The sequence below is a fragment of the Rattus rattus genome, chromosome 8 (assembly GCF_011064425.1).
Source record: "Rattus rattus isolate New Zealand chromosome 8, Rrattus_CSIRO_v1, whole genome shotgun sequence".
Classification (NCBI taxonomy): Eukaryota; Metazoa; Chordata; class Mammalia; order Rodentia; family Muridae; genus Rattus; species Rattus rattus.
Genome location: NC_046161.1, coordinates 86,639,702 through 86,661,644, shown reverse-complemented (window position 1 = coordinate 86,661,644; position 21,943 = coordinate 86,639,702). Strand labels below are relative to the sequence as shown.

Genomic DNA, 21,943 nt, shown 5'->3' with positions numbered 1-21,943 from the left:
AGATCAAAGCTTAAACAGAGGCCCATGGATATGCAGTTTCAGCAGTCTGGCCAACGTGTGGTCATACCCACCACTGAACCATTATCACGTAGGATTCAGTCTCATCCTGTAAGGTGGTCCAACAAGGTGCTGGGGCTCAGTGAATTCTCTTTCCAGGAGACAAGTCCCCTCCTCCCTCCAAGGGGAGTTCCACTCCTCCCAGCCAGTACCCTTTTCTGGGGGAAATCCCCTTTCTTTGGGTTCCATTGCCTCAACAGTCTGATAGATTGAGAGACACAAGTGTCTCTTTAGAACATCTTCATTTCTGCCTGGGTGGTTACAGAACCAACCCAAATTTATAATATGTCTAGTACATCAAAGACTTTCCTAGCCAATGAGTAAAATAGCAACCATCCCTAAGACGTAGTCTCTGCCCTCAAATTTGTTTCATCTCAGTAAGGAAAGGGAAAATCAGTAGAGGACTTCAATTTCTTTGCTCACTGACCCAAGAGACATGGGATGGGAATCTCTGGAAGTGTCAGGAGGGGTGCGAATAGCAAACTCAGTGGTAAGAGGACCTCTGCTATGTTAGAGCACTTTGTGAAAGCACGGGCTGCTACAGTGACCAGCAGACTGCTCTGCATGCAGTGGATTGCCTGGTGGACATACAAGTAAGATTATGTAGACATTGATACATCAATTCTATCAAGAGAATGCCTTGTGGGTTCCATCTCATGTATGTATACAGAGACACTATAATAGGGCCTCAGACCTTAATAGGTTCCCAGACCTTAGCATAACCAACCCCAGGATGGAAGAACCATTTAGGCTGTAAAACTCAGTCCACCTGCCAAAACTGAAACAATGGCCTAATACATTAAAATGTATAGTTCTGGGGAAGTCTCAACATGTTCTAGCCTTGCTCTTTGGCTTCTGTGGTTCCACTTCTGGCTAACTGTTCTTGTTGACTGAAGCATATCATTCCAGAACATGGTTTTGTGTTTTTTAAAATCTCACCCCGAGAAAGGCTCAGTGCTACACTGGGATCCCAAGTACAGTCGCTGGCTGGCTAATAAAGGCTTTCTATTAGCATAAATCCATGTCTGAGCAGTTTTTTCTGGTGGATACTCAACTATACAGTACTGCACTCTGGACATTCAATAAACCCTGACTCTGACATGGACCCAAAATAGGGCAGAGGGGAAAACTGGCCCTTCTGGGCTACCATAGGAAGGAATGGGAGCAGATAACATGGCTGATGCTAAAAGCAAAGTCATAATGAGAACTGAAAATGTTCTAGTACCTCTGTACTTAGCTTTCTCAAGCCACAGAGGGAGGGAGCAGCAATAACTTTATCTCTAGGTCAAGCATGCTGAGGCCAAGAGGAGTCAAATGCAGTGCTTGCCCTGTACCAAGTACTAAGTAGTAAGTATGGCATTTGACTTCACTTTGTGTTCTCGAATTGGGCTTTCATATAGGGAATGTACTAGAAACATGGCCTGGAATACAGTCAATACTCAATAATCATTAACCACTGTTGCATGCACACATGCACGCAGATAAATCTCCACGGCACTTCTCTTTCAAGGAGAAAACAGATGACTTCCCCTCAAGCATTCAACCAAACAGACCTTCTGGTGATTAAAGGCAAACAGAAATCAGGCAAGTACCTGTTAGCTCTCTTCTCCCTCTGGCCCAGCACCAGGTCTACCAGGGGCCAGCAAAGGACGAGCCTGTTGTGTTTTCACCCCACCCCCCTCAATTTTCTCTCTTGGGATTGATATCTCAGGGTTCCCTTGAAGTGACACTTCTCTTACTCATAGTCCTGATGTTTCCAATAGCAGGAGGTTGAGGTTGTGAGGTCATCAGGGGGTGCAACAATGAAATTTGGGGGACCAAACTTCCCAGGGTTTGCCAGATATGAACCATCTGATTATTCGACAAGTGTCTATTTTCTTTCCTTTAGAGAAAACAGTATACAAATTATTTACTTATTAGGTCTGAAATGTTCACTGCTCTATTTTCTTCTGTCCCTCCCCATCTGATCTCTTTACAGGCCTTCACCACATGGTGAGATTTCTAGACGGTTCTTCCAACCACCCATCTGGAACAACAAAGATTACTTTTAAATCTTACAACTTATACTATTTGTTAAAGCAACATGTTAAGATTTAAATAACTTCTCAGACCTTGGCCTGGTATGTAAAGACCATAGAAACTCTACAACAGTTGGTCTCGGGGTGGCATCATCTCTTAAGTCAACAAAGTCTTCAATGGAGTAGCTATGGCCTCTTGAAGCAACCTAGGACCAAGGCGTCCTTGACTGTTTCCTGGAGTCCTAGGACCCGAGTCCAACTGCTACACTGCATTATTTCCTATCAGTAAGCAGTAGGCAGTGAGTGACCCCTGGGCATGAGAGTGGTGGAGGTTCATGGGTTTGTCAAGCACTTTGAAGATCAGAGCTCCCTGATTTGAAATTCAGTTCTCTTAGAAGAGAGGCTGCCTCTCATGAGTGGGGGACAGTTACCTCTCTAGTGCCTGGATAAGATCTCCCCTATGTTCTCATCTGTCAGGGGAAGAGGTGTATTTAATCAGCAGGCAAGGTTTCTCTAGAGGCTGCCTCTGTGACTAGGAAAGAGATGGCAACTCCCAGGCTATTACTGCTATTTGTCTTTTTCCTCATTGACATTTTTATAGTCTGTTACAAGACATAAATCCTACAGAATAGATGTGCCAGGTTTGAGTGGGTAGGTGGGTGGAGCAGCTATGGGAAAGGCAATAGGTCACCAAGGATTTCAGTTAAAAATTGAAATTTAAGTCTTCATAAGATACATGTCAAGATGATCAGGGCAAAGTGGGAACAGAGAGTGCAGGCCTGAGCACTGGGAGCTATGCCTTCACAGAGAATGCTTCTCTTTCCTGGCTCTGAAATGAAGGTGGTGGCTTCCCTTGCCCGTCCTTTTGTCTCTGCTCTTATCTTTCCTCCATGGCCTGGCGCCTACTGTGTCAAGATCGTCATCTGCCCATAAATAAGAGTCACTTATTTACTGGTAATCATTTAGGGCCTGGTTACCTAAATGGTCTACTTGGCCTTAACACAGATGAGATCCTACCTCTCTTCCTCTATTTTTTCTGCTCTCCTGTCAAAAGTCTGCCTGTCCATATCTCTGTGAGCTTCAAGAAAGCAGGCAGACCAACTACATAAATTCACTATGGCAATCAGGGGACTGGCCTGGGCATGGAAGCTGTCGGACTTCTGTATGCTAATATGCTGATGACATTACATTCCTGCATAGGTTAGAGGATGGTGCTCAATGGTCAGGTCCATGTCAAATTATTTTTTATTCTACTGATGCAATTATCCTCCAAGGCACTGCCTCACTCTGCTAACCTAGGTCCAGTTCTGGAAGCTTCTAGCTTCTGGACAATCTTCTCTAGGCCTAAAGCATTTTCAGCCTCTGAGACTTACTGCCAAATAAGCTCACCCTTTCTAGCTCTTTCTGATCTCTGGATGGCTGGTCACCTCAGCTGTTCTGGCTCAAAACTCCTCTCCAAGCTGACTGATTCAATCTGGCTTCTCTCGTTTTCTCACTGAACTGCTCTGCTTGGACTCATAGTAATTTTGGCAATCTGTTCCAATCTCCTGGATCCTTCTTATTCTCTGGATTTACCTGTGTCTTTCTTTACCTGTGTCTCTAGCTCATTTTCTTGTCAACCTGTCTGCAAAACTCTCCAGGCAAAACTGCTTCTCTCTTCTGTGCTTCTCTCTCTTAAGTCACCTCTCTTTCCTCTCCCTTCTCATGAGAGTTGGGTATGTCCTATTCCATCAAATCTTTTTCTGATTTATCACTTTGTTTGCCACCCAATTAGACATTACTTTCGAAGATGGTGTATGGGCTGATCTTGTGTGTCAACCTGACACAAGCTGGAGTTATCACAGAAAAAGGAGCCTCCCTTGAGGAAATGCCTCCATGAGATCCAGCTGAAAGGCATTTTCTCAGTTAGTGATCAAGGGTGGGAGGGCACATTGTGGGTAGTGTCATCCCTGGGATGATAGTCTTGGGTTTCTATAAGAGAGCAAGCTGGGCAAGCCAGGGGAAGCAAGCCAGTAAGTAATATCCCTCCATGACCTTTGTATCAGCTCCTGCTTCCTGACCTGCTTGAGTTCCAGTCCTGACTTCCTTTGATGATGAACAGCAACATTGAAGTATAAGTTAATAAACCCTTTCCTCCCCAACATGCTTCTTGGTCATGATGCTTTGTGCAGGAATAGAAACACTAAGATACATGAGTTCTTCCTTTTACAAAGTAACTTTATTTTCACTGTTTGGGATTAAAGGTGTATACTAAGGCTAAACCACACCACACCTAGAAACAGGTTATGCCAGTAAACAACAGCATCTCGGGGCTCACAGTATGATCGAGTATTCTGCAACATGTCTAGTATGAGCAAAGCCCTAGGCTGATCCCTAGAACTGTCTGGAAAGGGAGAAATTGCATGTGAAGCACTGTGAGGTAAGTGATGTACATTTCAACCTTAATGCTAAAACCTGTGACAGACTGGAATAATCTTTTGCTTATAAAGTGAGGTTCAGAATGTATGAGAACAACACCCTATTCTATTCTATTCTATTCTATTCTATTCTATTCTATTCTATTCTATTCTATTCTATTCTATTCCATTCCATTCCATTCCATTCTTCCATTCAAATCTTTTTCTGATTCATCAGTGTGCGTCAGGGTGCTTTCATAGGACTGGTCCCTTTATAAAAGAAGGAAATGTATATATGGTGATAGAAACACAGCCAAGAAGGCAAAGCAGAGATAGGAACAATACTATAAGCCAAGGATGTGCCACCACCACAAGCCAGAAGAGGCAAGGATTGATTCCATAAGCCAGTGGAAGGTATATGGACTGCTAACACCTTCATTTGCAATAGGCAGCCTTCAGGGATGTGAGGACTAAATTGTAATTAAAGTCATTTGCTGTAAAAACATTTAATTCCAAACTGCTGTTTCTACCCTGCCTTTGATCATTCAGTTTCTGGATAAAAGACTCTCGACTTTTATTATTTACAATATGCCTTAATCAGCAGTAGAGCTGGACAGATGTCAACCTTCTATGCTATTAGAATCTATTTTCCTAACAATAACTCCAAGTTATTATTCATCTTGGTTGCTCCTAACTCCAATCGGCCAGCCCTCAGGGACATGCTTCCTTGACTCTTAACCCATAGTATCTTTTCTTCTCTCCTCCTCCCTGCCTCCTGTGGTCTCCTCCTATCCCTAGGCTGGAACACCAAACTCCTGCCTATCTCAATTCTGCCCAGCTATAGGCTGTAGGTATCTTTAGTCACCAATCAGAAATAACTTGGGGGCAAGGTCATATAGATTCACTTGGATCTACATTTGAACTCTCATCTTTGGGGCAACTGGATCTTGGGGGCCCACACTTAGCACAGATCAAACCTCAACAGTCATTCTTAGCTTGGGGTACTTTGTTACAGCTACCCTAGAAAATGAATACCTAGTATCGGATAGCTTAATCAGAGAGCAAAGTGGCAAGCCATGTCTCCTTTGCTTGAAGCTCAGTTTACTGTGTCTTCTACTGCAGAGCAAAGCAGCAGGTTTCCAGTCACAGACTTGCTAGTGATGACAGATGTGTAAAGGCAGGGAGGGTAGTATGTGGAGTCCACCATGCCTTCTCCTTGTACCAGGGCACCCCTGACCTTGTTGGTTTTCCACTCTGCCCACCTGAAGACCTCCCTATATTGTGCCCAGGACACTGCCTTTTCATGGGCTGCCCTTCATTTTAAAGCTCTAAGTTTTCACTTTGTCTGGTTTGCATTCTCTGTTTCCAAGGAGACTAAGGATCTGCTCTGGGCACTGTGGTCCACATGCCACAGGATATTTCAGGCTATTTCTCCTCCTAGTTAATGACTGAGCAAGTAGGAAGGCCCAAAGAATCAGCTGCAGTGATACAGACAGGGGTCCTCTGAATAAGGAGTATTTTTTTTAAAGAGATAACGACGAAAGGTCAGTGGTTCATGGGTTTGGGTTTTGTGCTCTTAGGCCGATTGTACTACTCTGTGGCAATGACTCTCACCTTGTTAAGGTTGGGATCTTGGGAGTTTGTGGATGTTAAGACACCTTATGAAGGGGTCATGATCCATATGGCATTGGAAGGATGCACTGGGCCCAGGACTTCTGTTAGGAAGCCTTGCTTTATCCCTGTTGGATCATTTTCTCCTCATCCCAGTTCACATGAGCAGCAGCTTCTTGCTATCCCTCTACCAACTTCTCAGCAGAGTGCGGCATGTAGCCAAGCCCAAGCCCTTGGCGAGCAGGGAGACCACAGAGCAACCCTCATATTTTGGTTAATCTCTTATGACTCTTTTTCCTTTTTCAATAGTTACACTAGTGTTGTGGTTAATTATATGTAACAACTTGTTTGGGCTATAGGGATGCCTAGATATCTTGTCCAACATCATTCTGGGTGCACATGTGGTAGTGGTCGGGTATCCGTAGAGGTATTTCTGGGAGACATTAATATCTGAGCTAGCAGACTGAGCCAAGTAGATGGCCAGCCATCAAGTGTGTGGGTCTCGTCCAACTAGTTGAAGACCTTAAGAGAACAAAAAGGTTGGGTAAAAAAGAATTTTTTTCTATCAGACTTCATAACTAGATATTAGTTTCCTGCCTTTGGTTTTGGAATTAGACAAGAAGCTACACCATCGGTGAGAGTCCAGCTATCTGAGACCTATCTGGGGACTCCTCAGTTTCCAAAACTAAATGCCTTATAATTAGCATCTGCACAGATAACATCTGCATCTGCTATCTATCTGTCTGCCTGTCTGCCCATCCACTCATCTAACCTCTTGCTGGCTCTGTATTCATCTCCTCCTCCTTTTCCTTCTCTTTCTCCTCCTCTTCCTCCTCTTCCTCTTCTTCCTCCACAGATATAAGGAAAAGAAGAGGTTGGATGTATACCTCCTCTTACTCACAAACTACTTTCCCCTTCATGGTCCGAAGTGTCTGTACATTTGTTTCTTTGAATTATAAATTCCAAGGACTATTATTAACTATTATAAAATAGGATGCCTACAGCTTAGAAGAAGACCTACCAAATTAGAGTGTTGGCATGCTCTTCACTCTGTGGTAGTCATAAAAGGCAGTTATGCTTGCTTTGTTTCCAACACTTGGTTCCATTTAGAGTACCTACATGCTGTGAGTTTCTGATGTTTTCAAAAAGGATGCTTGGGGTGTGCTTTGCACAAGAAAGTGGTTATGCAACTGCCAATTATTTAGATGGTCCTACATCCTTCCCTCAGTGTATCGCCATCCTTCCCAGTGTGTTTGTCAGTAGGTTAGAGGCTGCTTCTCTTTGCTGTTATTCTCCTCCCTGTCCTGGGCCTGCAGTGCCTGCCCATCAGGGAGGGAACAAAAGTGAGGGCATCGGGAATGCACCAGCCTTCCTGAACAAGTGAGATCAGTGTGGGGAGGTGTAGTGGTGACAAGGTGACGGGCTGGCCTGGTCTAGTCACAGGCTTTCTTTCCAGCAATGCTCTGAGTCACATACCAGGCAGAGGGCAGTCCGGCTACAGGTGAAGCATGAGCTGCTCACTCTTGACTGTCTGCACAGGGCTTTGCTGGAGCTCCAGAGTCCAGCTGGGGAGTGAGAAAGAGGTAGGGGAGGTTTGGGGGTTTAGATCAGGCTTGCCCAGATCTACCAGATGACTACTCCCCATCACCTTTGGCGAGCCTCAAGTTTAGTATGCATACATTGAAATGTGCACATTGAGAGACATAGAATTTAGCGTAGCTTAAATCTGTCTTCTTGAGCTATGGACATTCAAGTATGGCTCCAGTACAAGGGATCTCTTGCATTTACAGGAGAAAGAAAAGTAAGAAAGGAAGGTAGGAAGACAGATAGACAAGTTCTCCATGTCCCTGTTTCTTATTATTGCAACAAAGTATCTGAGAAAACAGCTTCAGCTAGGAAGGGTTTATTTTGACTCAGGATTTTAGAACTGTTAGTGCATGGGTCCTGACTCACAGTTTCAGCGTGGTTAGTACATGCTTGGTTGTTCCTGGCCACTGTGAGGTCTGACATTAAGGGACCGGGAGCATGTGGGAGAGGAGGCTGCTCACCCACCTGATGATGGTGGGAAGGCAGAGAGAGAAAGAATAACAAGAAGGGCCTGGGCCAATTCAGATCCTGTGGGGCAAGTGGACCACACCACCAGACAGAAGAACTGGCCAGTTTGAAGCAGGTTCAAAACCCCAGGAAATCTCACAATGGAGAACAGCAGGCATGGAGCCAGTTCCCTGCCAAGCTCTACCTGTCCTGGAACACTTAGCTATGATACCCCGTGGAGAGGACCATGACAACCAGTCACATAGCATAAAGAACCGGAGTTCTCCATGCTAAGGTATCTAGATAGACAGCGAGTGTTGAGCCAATGAGCTTTCCTTCCTGAGAATTCCTTCCCTCAAAAGGTATTTTATCCCTGGTTCATCCTGAGTAAGACATGTGCATCTGCATCTGCCATTAAGAAAACAGTTTGGACAAACAAGGACTGTATCCTTCATCAAGGATCACTGTGCGGGAGGCCTTCGTCATAAAGAGCTGAGCCTAAATCTCCCAGAGAAGGCTTTCTCTCCTTTACCCCTTCTGTACTCTCAGCATTCACTTGAAACCAAACCTGATTTTGTCCTGTCCCAGGCTCAGCCATCCCCTTCCTGCCTGGCACACGGCGGAAGCTCAGACTTACAGACCCAGTCTTGTTCTCAACTCCCTGTGGTTCCCAGTGATGTCTGGGTACACAGGAGACTGATAACCACCTCCCTGTTGCTCGCCCAGAAGAACATGGTCTGGAACCATGTTCTGCCTCCTGTGAGTGACCTGCTAGTGGCCCTCCAGGACCTCAGTGCTGAGGCAGATGTGCAGCCCAACGAGATCCTTTGAAGGCTTGCCCCTAGTGACTCACTTCTCTCAGCAAGAACCCACTTTCCGGTCTCGTTGTCTCCTAGTTGTCTATTCAAAGTTTGAATTCACAAACAGATTTAATAGTTCACTAGATCAGAGCCCTCATGCTCTAGTTCCTGTTACTGACATACTCAGAGGTATGGCTTGCAAATCTTCTAGGTGTCTCTCAATCCAGTCAAGTGTAGCCATCACACACAGACACACACACACACACACAGACACACACACACACACACACACACACACACACACAGAGAGACACAGAGAGAGAGAGAGAGAGAGAGAGAGAGAGAGAGAGTACACACTACACTGCTCCTACCAGTAGAAGATACCATCACTTACGTGTGTATAAGTCAGGACACTGGAGTTCCCCTTGCCTTCAGCCACTTCCCGTACCCAGTGCATATAGAAAGTCCTGTGATTCTGCTCCAAGAGCTCCATGGCATCGAGATTCCCAGACTCCGGAGCCAGGTAACTTCCATCTTTTATCTACGTTAGTGCAACAGCTTCCTAAATGGCTTCACATTCCAATCTCCACAGCACAGAGTGATCTGAAGAGAAGTGACTCTGAGCACATCATGCCTATGTCTAAACCTGACGGACGTCTACTTCTAATGGAAGCTCCACTCAGGCGGCTGTAACCTGTGGGGCAGGCTGCCTTGTGGCTTCCCCTTCAAGCTTCCCTCCTTATTTGCTGGCTCTTCCTACATTTTAGCCTGGTTTCTGTTTCTTAAGTACACTTAGGTCATTCCTCCCAGACTTTGCACAAGCCGTGCCTTTTGTCTAGAATGTTCTCTCAGTTCCTGAGGAGACTCCACCTTCTCACCTCAGTATAAGAAGGCCCTTTTCTCACTATCTCCTTTCACACAGTCTTCAGCTTCTCATTTCTTGTTATGTCAAATTATGATCACACTGTAATTATTTTTCTTGTTAAACTAACCTCCCACTTCATTATTCCCCTGAAATCTGTGTGTAAACAGGGCTAAATCTTTCATGCACCTAGTACAGTGCCTGGCACATAGTAGGCACGAAGTATTTGCTTATTCAATGGGGTGTTATGTCTTTGTGTACTTTGATGGTCACTGGACTCTGTCTCCTGCTCATGGATTTTACCAATAGGAATCGGGTTCACACATATTTTTTACCTAAGTGATAATGACTTCCTTGATTCTGTCAGCATAGTGTACACGTTAAAAGAATATGAGTTTTTGGGCTCATTCCATTGGAAAGAGAGGTTCACATGGTTCTTGTAGGGCTTCTGAGAGCATTCTGGAGAACCAGCAACGTGCCATTGTAGAATTTCACCCGGACTTCATGAGAGAGGCTCTTGAGGATAGGACAGAAAGAAGAAAACATACAGTCTCTCCAGGGGCAATGATAAATCTGAGTGAGGGCTTTTTTTCTGAACAGTCATGGTCTCCCACAGGTAAAGAAGAGCAACTTGAATGATATGTATAGACTGTAGCAGGGTCTAGAGGAGGAGTTTGTAAAAGGGATCTTCACAAATGTGTGTGAATTGGGGGGGGGGAATCTATTTAAGTACTGGGCCTGAATGTGTAAGAGGTGCCTTATGGAGATATATGAATTTGTTCCACCATTCTAACTGTTCCTGTGTAACAGTGAATTCCAGATGCCCCTGACCCTCCTGGAACCATCTCCTGTCCCCATCACATTGATCCAGCTCCACACGGTGCTGGGAGCCCAGGTCAATGCAGTCTGTGCTACCAGAACCTCCATTCTCCGCCCAGAAAGCATTTCTGTCACTCCTGAGCACCATTGGGAACTCCCTGAACTTTCCCAGGTCCCACACATGCATACAGACGCCTGTGTATCTTTAGCCATTAGATGTCTAGGTTGTTCTTCCTGACTAGTTTAACTGAAGCCCCACTATCCTCATAGTCCTGTCTCCAGAGCACTGCTTTTCTTTGCCTGTCTGCCTGTGAGGCTCAGTGTTTATATTCTGCTGTTGATTTTGCCTCAACACTTCCCACTGATATAAAAATCAGGCCAAAGGGCATCGGTGGACATGCAACTTTTCACCTACTGTGGGCCTTGACCTTTCCTCTTATGCTGACCTTTGAGAGTGGCATTGTTTGAAAAAGATCACAGAGTCAAAAGACAATTTAACAGGGAGCTGTTTCCAAGACCCGGTGGAGCTGAGCTTACCCTCTGCCTCCCTGCTTGAAGCAAATGCTGTACTTGGCAGAAGGGGAATCTCCTGCCAGGGCAACTTACAGATCCTCTCATTCAGGGTCTCTTGAAGGGAGAGAGAGAGGGAGAAGAAGAGGAAAAGGGGAAGGTTGGTTAGGGCAGAGGTATCAGTAAAGAACTTGATTGGGACATAAGCAAAAGAATGAGAGGGACAGATAGGACACTAAGTAGCACCACTTAGGAAGAAGATGCCCACATGAGACAGATGTACGGTTTGTCTGGGAAAATTCTTTATCTTGGTACCATCTGATCCTCACTGACATGAAATTGAAGATCACTGACCAGTAAAGTAATTAAACTCTAGTTGTCAGTGGTGGAGTAGGGGTTGGAACTGTGCTGGTGTTCTCAGTAAGGCTCAAAGTTGTCTACTGGTAGGCTCGCCTGATCCAGTGCCCCCTGTGGCCTCAGGTTCCTGGTGCTGGAGGAGGGACTGGGCCTCTCTGGCTTAACTTCCTATCCATTTCTCTCCCCTGCATTTTATGGTTCCCCTTTGGTCTGTAAGTTATCATCTCAGCTAGAGGTTAAGGTGCCCTGGGTGGGAGGACATACACTATGTATTTCTTGCCCAGCCAAATACTCAGTGCAGAGATGCTCCTGGATCTCTGCTGTGTTCCAACCTCGATTTGGCTTGGATAAAGGATGTAAATGAGGGGGTGGGGCCCAGTGTGAAGGATGGTTACATTGAGCATGTGCCTTAGGATAGGATGGTGCTTACCACCAGCTGGTTTAGAAGTTCAGGAAACAATCCTGATCACTAATCTTCATCTAAACACTGCCAGTAGACTGCATGTTATTCTGAGAGTGTCTCTTTATCCAAAAATTTATTATCGACAGCCAATATTTTAGGGCATGCTTAGCTGCAATTTCCTGAGCGTCAAGCAACATGCTGTATTGTGGACATCACACAATGTCCTCCTCCTCCCCTGCCAGTCTCTCCCAGTAGTGACATATCCCATTGTCCTGTTTCCACATGCTTAGCTATGTTATAGTAAATGTCAATAGTGAATTAACCACCCTGCTGAATGCTTCGACTACGACTCTTAATTAAGCGTATTAACCCAATGTACCGTCATTTGAACAGCAACTAAAATAAGATTATATGCATTTTAAACTTTTGGATGCCCACAGAACATGAGACGTACTTGATGGAGCTTGAATTAATGCATATTTCATTACAATGTAATTCTCTATTAGATATTCCACTTATGCAGAGAGCCGAAATAGTTTCTGTTCTGCAATGACACTGACTTAAATGAGTAAATCACCGGGAATAATAATAATAAAAAAAGCTTAACTCTTTGGGAATATGAACATAGCCGTCATAAACATAGCTTATAAACTGTCTTTGGGGCCAGAGTTTCTTCTGTATTTTATAAAGCCCAACACTGAGGGGTTCAGGTGGGTGGAGTGAGAACTCAAGACTTCAGGTTTTCTCCTGCATTTATTTACTAATTTGGGAGGATGGAGTACCTCTCCTTTCCACACACTCAGCATAAGACATGGCTGATTTTGACCCCCTAGCAAGCCTTGAGACTGAACTGTGCAGGAGAGAGGGGCTGCTAGTAGCCTTGACACAGCCAGCGGGGCACGCCCACATGATGCAGAAAGAGACCTTGGATGCTAGACCCATGGTGCTGAACAACGCTCCCCGAAAGCATCCTGTGCAATATTACTAATAGACACTTTATGATTTTTATAGCTTCCGAGTTATTTTTGCGTCAGCGCTAGCATTCAATTATTTCCTGTTGAATAAGAAACAACACAGGCCTAAAGATGGAAAGGAAAGGCTGCAGTGGGGAGCGGTCTCTCCAGATGGAAGGTCTCTGGCAGATTGCGCTTTATGACTCAACGAGCCCAGATCCTTGCAGCAGATGGGTGGCAGAAGGGCCCACAGACGCTGCGTGCCACTCATCAGGCTCCCTCCGAACTCCTACTATGTGTCAGTTACTCACTGGGAAACAAGATGAGTAAGAAGCAGGATAAGCGTGTGTACCTAAGACACCCAGTGTCTCCACCACCTGACCTCATCGCCTGACCTCTTTGCCTCCAGCTATCACTGCCTATACCCTCATCTCCCCCCCTCCTTCCCATATTTCAGCCTTGGGAAAAAAAAAATTGTCCTCCCTACCTGAAACAGCCTTAAAAGCTTGTCAGGGGTTATTTGGGAAGAAGAAAATCATCCCAATAAACAAGACCTTGACAAAAGAACTTTTGCTTGGTCTCCTTCTTCTCTTGTTCAAGTCCCCATTTTGGCCCTGCCCTTTACAGGTAGAAAGGCCCAGGCTCTTTGCAGAATTGGACAGACCCTGAATAACACTGGGTCCATTGAGCCTGTTTGCCACAGGCAAAGGAATCTAAGGTTTTCAACAGGCCAGTGTCAAGGTCAGATAGCTGGGGGAAATTTTGGACAATATTTGGGTATGTCAACCAGTTGGATTTATTAATTTAATCATCTGGAAATTCAATCTTGATATCATATAGGTCTGCAAATAGTGACATGACTACAGGTCACAAAGACCACAGACTTGGTTCTCAGGTGAGGTCTAGGTCCATATACGGAACTTTTACCATAGCCAGCAAAGAGTTGGTATAAAAATGCAATTGCTGGATTAATAATCTTGGTTACTAGGTTTTGAGAAATATCATTAACAAAGGTGGTGTGAAACCATCATCCTGAGAAGTAACAGATGTCTCAGGGAGAGGAGAGGCTAGCCCAGGCTCAGCCTGTACCAAGACAGTGATTTCTCACTAAGAGTGAACACGTATGCCAGAGACTGATGGGTTCACGATCCAGTTTACTCCTTGACTTTCTTTATGACATCAAACTTCAGTGTTCTTGTTTAAAACGTGGGCTTAATTGCAATGATCAGACTCTTAAGAGTTTTCCTGGATTAAAGCATTCATATATGCAATGGCCACAGATAAAGGACTCAGTAACAATGGCTTTCTCAGGAAGTGACCCAGGCCATTTTCTTTAGGAATCAAAATTTCTTCAGATCACCACAGCACTGTAACTCACATACTAACCCATAATAACATCCTTAGACTTGTATAATTATAAATTATATAAAGAGGTTCGCTAGGCAGAAGGCTATAGATTTTAGAAAACTTCACAAATAAGTTCACGTGTAAAGCCAAACGAGTTTTCAGGATTAAGGCAAGCTTCTTTACTTGTGTCTCTCCTATTGAACAGTGTAACAACGGAAGTCCTAGTTGGATGAATTAAGCAAGAAAAAAAAAGAAATAAAGGCGATTTATCTTGAAAAGAAGTAATAAACTGATCAAGGTTTATACATTGCAGTTTTTAAATAACAATAGAAGACTATCTGAAATAACCTAATCAGAAAGATACAGCACATAAAACCAATGTGCATGAATGAGTTAACTTTCTATATACCAACGATGAATAAGACAGAAAGCTAACTAAGAACTCGGTCCTGTTAATGAAATGGTTTAAAAAAAAAAGGATAAAGACATTAGTAAATAAACACAGGGAAGGGCCAAGAACAGAATGAAAGCAGACAGAAGAAACTGAAAAGATATCTTGCTACCATGTGTCAGATGACAGGATTGTGAAAGTGAAACTGTCCACATTATAAGCTGATCTAACAAATGCAGTAATATTCTCATTAAAATGTCAAGGTCACTCTTTAAGAAAAAAACAAAAACAAAAACAAAAATTCTGCTATCATATGGAATCAGAAGGGCTCCCAAGTAATCGAGACATGGACAACAAAGACAAAAGTTAGAGTCTTTATACTGCCTTATTTCAAAACACATTACAAAGCTACAGTGATCAAAACAGTGTGGTACTGCCATAAAGGCATACAATTGCGCAAAGAGACCGGAAATACAAATAATCTTGTGTCAGATTATCTTCCATGAAGTGCCAGGAACATATAATGGGAAATGGTCAGTTTCTCCAACAAATGACTTTGGAAAACTGAACATCTATGTAAAACAGTGAAGTTGGATCCTTAACTTATACTGCAAAGAAAACAAACTGGAAGGGGATGAAGGCCTAAGAGTATAAAACTCATAGAAAATAAAAAACAAAGAGAAAAGCCTTTGAGACATTGGGCTTGGATTACATTTTGATATGACATCAGGAGTAATAAAAAGAAAAATGAACCGGCTATGTGATAACAGACCATAAAACTTCACAGTACAGGAAACAGTCAACAGGAGGGAAACTCAACCTACAGAATGGGAGAAAATACTTGCAAACTATAGATAGAGCTATTGTAGTCTAATATTCATATAATCTATGACATATAAAGGACTCAGGAACAGACAGCAGAAACAAACAACCCATCTGAAACAATGGGCAAAGGACTGGTGAGACATTTATTCACAGAAGTTATACAAGACACTCAGGAGCTTGGGAAAAGGTGTTCAGTGTCACTGCTGTTCAGAGAATAATGGGTTGAAGAGACGGAACGACCAGCTCACACCTAGTAGGAAGCCTGCTTTAGGAACCCTCCCCTTGCCCGCTCATTTACCTCGGTGGTTTTTAACCTTCCAATGCTTTAATACAGTTCCCATGTTGTGGTGACACCCAACCATAAAATTATTTTCATTGCTACTTCATAACCATAATTTTGCTACAGTTATGATTGTAGCTGTAAATGTAAAACTGTGATATGCAGGATACCCAATATGTCACCTCTGTGAAAGGATCATTTAACTCCCAAAGGGGTCATGACCTCATAGGTTGAGAACTGTTGATTTATCTAATCTGGTCATTCCCAAAGCTTCTAGATCTGGCAGGCTCTGTCTGTGTCAAGACATCTCTTCAGGGTTTGGTTTTTTTTCCTGGGCTTTCTGGTAGATTTTATAGCAGAATCCCCCTGGTACAGGTTTAGCGATACAGACCTTTTGACCCTTCCTCCAGAGAACCAGAAACCCAGTGTTTAGATGTAAGACAAGTGAACTGATCTCTAAGCATGTACTCGGGCATCTGGAGCCTTTCTGTCTTTGGAGGCCCTGAGAGGCAGCTCTGTGAACTCTTAGGAAGATTCTTGGCATCTACAGAATGGAGAGGGCAGCCACGGCCTCTGGAGGCCTTCATGAAACCCATGCCTTCTCTGTTAGCATAGCTTTGAAAGTCAGGTCAGCATGCAACCAACCGTGGCCCTTGGTGCAAAGTCACGATTCCAGATGGCCTGTCCTTGAGGGTGAATGAAGAAAGGAGGGACCTGTGGATACCAATTAAGTGGCCTTTTTTCATGAAAGTAATATGCAATAAATCAAAAGCCCAATCATGTGTTAGTGTGTTTATATGTATGTGAGTGTGTGTATGTAGGTGTGTATGAGAATATATGTGTGAGTGGTGTGTGTGTGTGTGTGTGTGTGTGTGTGTGTGTGTGTGTGTGTGTCTGTTTGGTAGTCCCACTCCTTTACTCCCACTAGACTAGCAGGTTCCTTTTCTGGAGACATGGAGGGTTTCAGGAAAGAAGAAAGCATTCATGTTGGTTGCAGTGTCGAAGTCTTAGGGATGTAGCCTGTCTGGGCTTCTGGCTATTTTAAGATCCTTCATTGTAAGTAAAACTACACCCTGCTTTCTGTAATGTCTCCATTTCTACAGAGCTTGTGGCACAAAGAGAAAGCCATTGATATCAGTTTGGGTCCGATTTTGTCTCTATGTTATTCTGTGTCAGATTGATAAGCAGACCGGGTAGCACTATATTTAAAAACACCTTTGTGACTCCTAGGGAGAGACGAGGGAGAGGAAGAAGAGAGGGAAGGAGAAAAAGGAGTGAATGAGATGGTAGCCAGTCAGCTCGGTTTAATTCTATACTCGGTTTAACTCCTCCTCAACCTAAATACATGCGCAGATCTCGAGGTGCACATACACGCATCTCAAAATGATTTATTAAAAATAATGACACACCTGGTTGTACCCCACGGCCTCCGGGGTTCTTGTTTATACTCACAGCAGCCACTGGACAGAGGAAAATAATCAGAATAGATGGGCAATGTTCATGCTAAGGACGACCCAGAGCAGCCAGAGGATCACAGGAGTGAATTATGGGTAGTGCATCCAGCCCTGGGCGGGGCCTCACACGGCACCTCTGTGACGGCATACTGCTCCCATTTTGAATAATTGAAACCAGAGATTTGAAAACACAACTTACTCAGGTCAAACAGGTGTTAAATGAAAGACCCAGGGGTTCCGATCCTGCTTCTAAAACAGACAGTCTACGAAGACGCACTGCTGTCTGCGCTACAGCCTGAAGCCACCTCTGTTTCTGTTCTCTATCGAGCTCTGCCAGTTTGCTGGTGAATTATAGACAGGAAGTAGTTGAGAAATCTGGGATCCTTCAGATGCCGTATTTAAATCTTATTGATGCCTCTCACACAAAGCCCCCTGTTGACTGACACCCCCAGGCATGGTATTTTGCTTTGCTTATGTTATAACCAACGGTTTTTCCTCTCAGTCATCACTAGTAATTATTTGTGAGTCCCCTGGAATTCCACCGTACTCTGTCTCACAATCTCCTCATTAACACTCCCTCCTGATGGGGAGGGTCCTTGGAGAGGGACCCTCCAGCATCCTCCTCGACTAGTGTGCATTGTCTGGCTTTCCCTTTCCTGGCTAATTAATTGCGATTTGCACAGCTTCGTGTGAAATGAGAGGCTGAAGGAAAAGGGTAACTTCCAGCTAGCTCACCTGGGAGAGCTCAGGGCTGGGTCTGGGGGCTTTCTCTGCTTGAATTGTAGGCTGCTCACTTCGCATTCGGTGGATAGCTATCCTCTCCCTCTCTGTCTCTCTTTACCTTATGCCCCTTTACTTTCTGCACTGACGCTCGCTTTGCTTCTTAATGTGAATCAATTACTCTCCTTTTTTTCTAACGTTCCCAAGGCCTTCCAGCACATCATACTGCCACATCATTTAAAAATGTGTGGCACTTGGTGGACAATAGTGAGTAAGAATGGGCAGCTGGGCTGTTTTCTGGAGTCATCGATGATCACGGATACAGTGATGGTTTCCTTCTCCGGCTGTGACGCTGAGTCTGCCTGCACTCCGTTCCAGTCCCAGGCTTTGTGTTAGCAACTGTTGCTCAATTGATTGGCTTCTTCTAATTATTAATAGCCCTCCGGAAGTGACAAATGCTTCTGCAAAAGGATGGTGTGACGGCTGTGCTAGCCACAACCATAGCTTCCAAAGGGTGTTAACTGACATGGTTAAGAAGCAGAGACTGTTACAAAGTTGAAATCTCAAAAGCACAGAGGACACAATATGGCAACTTGTTGCATAGTGACCTTGTAAACAGGATAATAATAAGTGACTTGGAAATCCATGTTGGAAGTCCCCAGTACTGTTGGGTCAGGCTTAGTCTCCTGTTCATCCTTGTGCATCGCCAGCTGCTAACACGCTATAATTTCATGCTCGACCAACCTAATACAGCTCTAGGCTCCAGATTCTGTACACAACCAGGCCAAACCACAGAAGTTAAGTGCCAAGCAAACAAATCAGTGAAAGAATGAATAGTACTCCAAAGACAATGCCTACCACCAACCTGAAACACAGCAAGTCTCTTCTTGGACTACCTTAGACTATCATTGAACAGAAGGACTCTCTTCATCCCTGCAGATTTAACATGAAGTAGGCATTTCTGGAGACCCTGCCATGGCCAAGCACAGGGGGGCCAGTAGAGTGTAGCTCAGAGGAAACAGGCACTAGTGGACACTTGGAATTTCTCAATAGAAAGCCAGATGGTCTTCTCTTCAGCCATGCTGTAGCCAGTGAGGTCTTGGAGAGACTCATGGAGATGCCAGCTGGGTCTCTGGTAGATTTCCCATGATTTCCTACACCTTCTTCCGGGTTCCTGCTGTCCAGGGGCATTGACTCCCTACCCTTTCTCAGATGTAGCTCACGGTAATTATCTGCCCTACTGTAGTCACCAGTCCGTATTCACAACTGACTCAGAAAAGGCCTTCTGCTTTGGTCCGTCCATGCTCACTCAGCATTCTCTTAAGGCCTTGAAACCATTACCAGGGCCCTTTCTTTTGCATGATGGTTAGAGAATAAATGGGTTAGTGTGAGGAATGTGAAGAAGAAAATGTATTGAGATGTGTTGACTCCCATGACAAACGGCTTTATTCACTTAGCCGTATTTTATTCAGTAAAACTCATCTGAATTTAAGCACTTCTGTGCTGGTAGCGGAATCATAATTAAAGCTTAAAAGAACTCTCGATTCTAAGAAAATTCTCGAAGAAATCCTTAACAAAATTCTGAAGACTGTTTCACTCATTATCCTTAAGGCTGAACGGTCTGCCCAAATACCTTTTGGCACTTCCAGTAAATATAATAAATTCTTTCTCTGAGGGCGTCTCAGGGCAGCATTAATTTGGTATGATTGGGAAGCAATTTTCTTTAATTAGGATCCTTCCCACTGTTCTTTGGAGCCTCTGCAGTGCAGGCTCTTTGAAGCAGTGGGCTCAAGGATGCTTAGCTCCTGTGAACTTCGGTCTTGGGAATGCATACCCAAGATGGGATCAGAGTGGGGGTCCCTGATGCCTGCTGTCTGGGGAACCCACTAGAAGTTTATAGAGGTAATAATCAATTCAGTAGAACGGGTTGCAAATGCGGGTAGAAGGCTCATTCTAGCCCATGCTGTATAATATCCATTTTGATGGGAGAATGAAAGGTACTGGAATAATTGTTATTTCCTATCTAGGAGTCTAAATATGCACTCCAGAAGCTGACATGTTGCTTGCCTTAGTGCTGTACAGGGAAGGCTCTACAGAGTAGTTGCAAAGAGATGTGAAGGGGGTTAATACTGGATACAAATTTAAGAGTTGAACAAAGAATTTCTGAACCTTTCTCAAATACATTGAAAATTTACTCATTTACCAAAAGCACACTGACAGACAAGTGCAGAAGACGATGCTGTGCAGGGATTGAGATCTTTTACGATTGTGATTTATTATATGAATTAGTGTTGTAGATTGTAAATTGATGGGTTTTTCTCCCAGCATGTACTCACACGGACAGGGATACAGTAGATACTGAAGACTATCCAATGTATGTGTTTCCTCCTAAAAAAGCAGTCCACCCTTTTGAATAGAAAACAAGCACGATCCCCTTAAGAGAGACACGTATAACTGAAGGGCCCTAAAAGCTGAGCTGCATTGGATTCTGGGAAACCTGTCTCTGAAGGGAAGGCTGTGTCACGGGATGTCATGCTGTGGGTGGACCCAGAGCTGCTTGCACTAGAAGGAGGGAGGCAATGATGACGGATGACATTGCAGTTCTACGTCTCCTCCTTACCACTTTGTAATAATCTGCCAAGCCCCTCGCACGCTGCCCGCTGGATCCCTTTGGAGGAGATCCGTTATTGGAACACAGGCTGCTGCTATGTCTGGCCTTGGAAAGTTCTGGTCCAGAATTCACTGAGCTGGAAGCTTACCAAGTATGTTACTGACCCTTCCTGAGCTATTTATTTGACTACCACAGATACACGCTCAGTGCCTGTGGTCAACAAGATCGGTGCCCACAACTAAGACAACCTTCAAGGACACATAGCTGCCCCACAACCAGGATTTGCAAGATTAACTCAATCAAACTGCCCAAAGTAGGCAATGCTTAAAAACCACACACCTTGTCATAAGATACCACCTTATTTCAAAAGGCGGAGAAAGCTGAAAATGAGCTGCAAAAATCCCCACTGAGAGATCTATTTTTAATCACCCAGGCTAGGGATAGCGGGTCTGCCGTGGAGTCATAATCGGCGGGCCACACATGCATGTGCATATACACGCAAGTAAATATTTGTCTATTCTTGAGAGGATTACTCCCTCTTCCTGTCTCGCCTCTCCGGGAGCAAGCTGTGACAGCACGCCTCAGATGCTAGGTAACATACTCCTCAAATGTTAGTAATATCGAGATGACTGCAGTAATACAAGGGATGTCCTTGAGGTCCGTAGCACTGTCACTTTGGAGCGCTCAAATCTGCAACTATCCTATTTTCTAATCTTTATTATTTTACTCACCAAAATGACTGACACAAGCAGTTTAGACACCCAGCAGAGGAGGCAAGGGCTTTTTAACCTTAATAGATCATCCCACTGTGTAGTGGATCCCATAGACTCAACACTTGGAGAAGTTATAGATATTTTCCTATTGTTTTCACCCTCCCTATGGCTCAGGAGACTGTGTATGGTCACAAGCACAGGAACATATGTGTGGAAGGAAATTAGAAATTCTTTTTGATTTTCTCTTTTGGGTGGACCTACCAGGAGCAGTGGTTATTTAAAAAAAATTCTTTTCTTTTCCTAGGCAAAGTATGGGAGCAAAGGGCAGGAGTAAGTCAGTTGTCAGAAGAAGATATTCTGCGAATATGTAGTGGGAGAGGGGGGGTCAAAAGTAATTTCCGAGCTGCTCTGAGTGGGACTTGATCAAGCCAATGACATGGCTTCATAGCACGGTGTTGGCTGCAGGAGACAAATACTGGAGACAGCTGTGGGGTTCCCAGTTATGGTCCTTCATGGTGATTGAGACCTTCTGCTGGAACCTGGGCTTTCGGGTAATCTGTCTGCCACTGTTTCCTTTGGTGTTAAAGGTGTCTACCTGAAAAGGGAAGTCTGTTTCGTTTACTTTCTCTACACTTAAAATGAAAGAGATTTGTCGTCCCCTGGGGGGAGGGATGGGAATTTATCCATGCTGCCGTTCTACAACCCAGGGAGAGATCTACAGCCATCTAACTCTCTACCACCTATGGGCCGAGATCTGAGCGGCCATCTAACTATCCAAGCAG

At 44.3% G+C, this 21,943-nt stretch overlaps 1 protein-coding gene across 1 annotated transcript in view; it reads right to left on the bottom strand.

The window, feature by feature from the left end:
• Positions 1-21,943, bottom strand: part of Slc9a9 (solute carrier family 9 member A9) — a 535,118-nt gene that overhangs the window by 49,750 nt on the left and 463,425 nt on the right. The window lies entirely within an intron of this gene.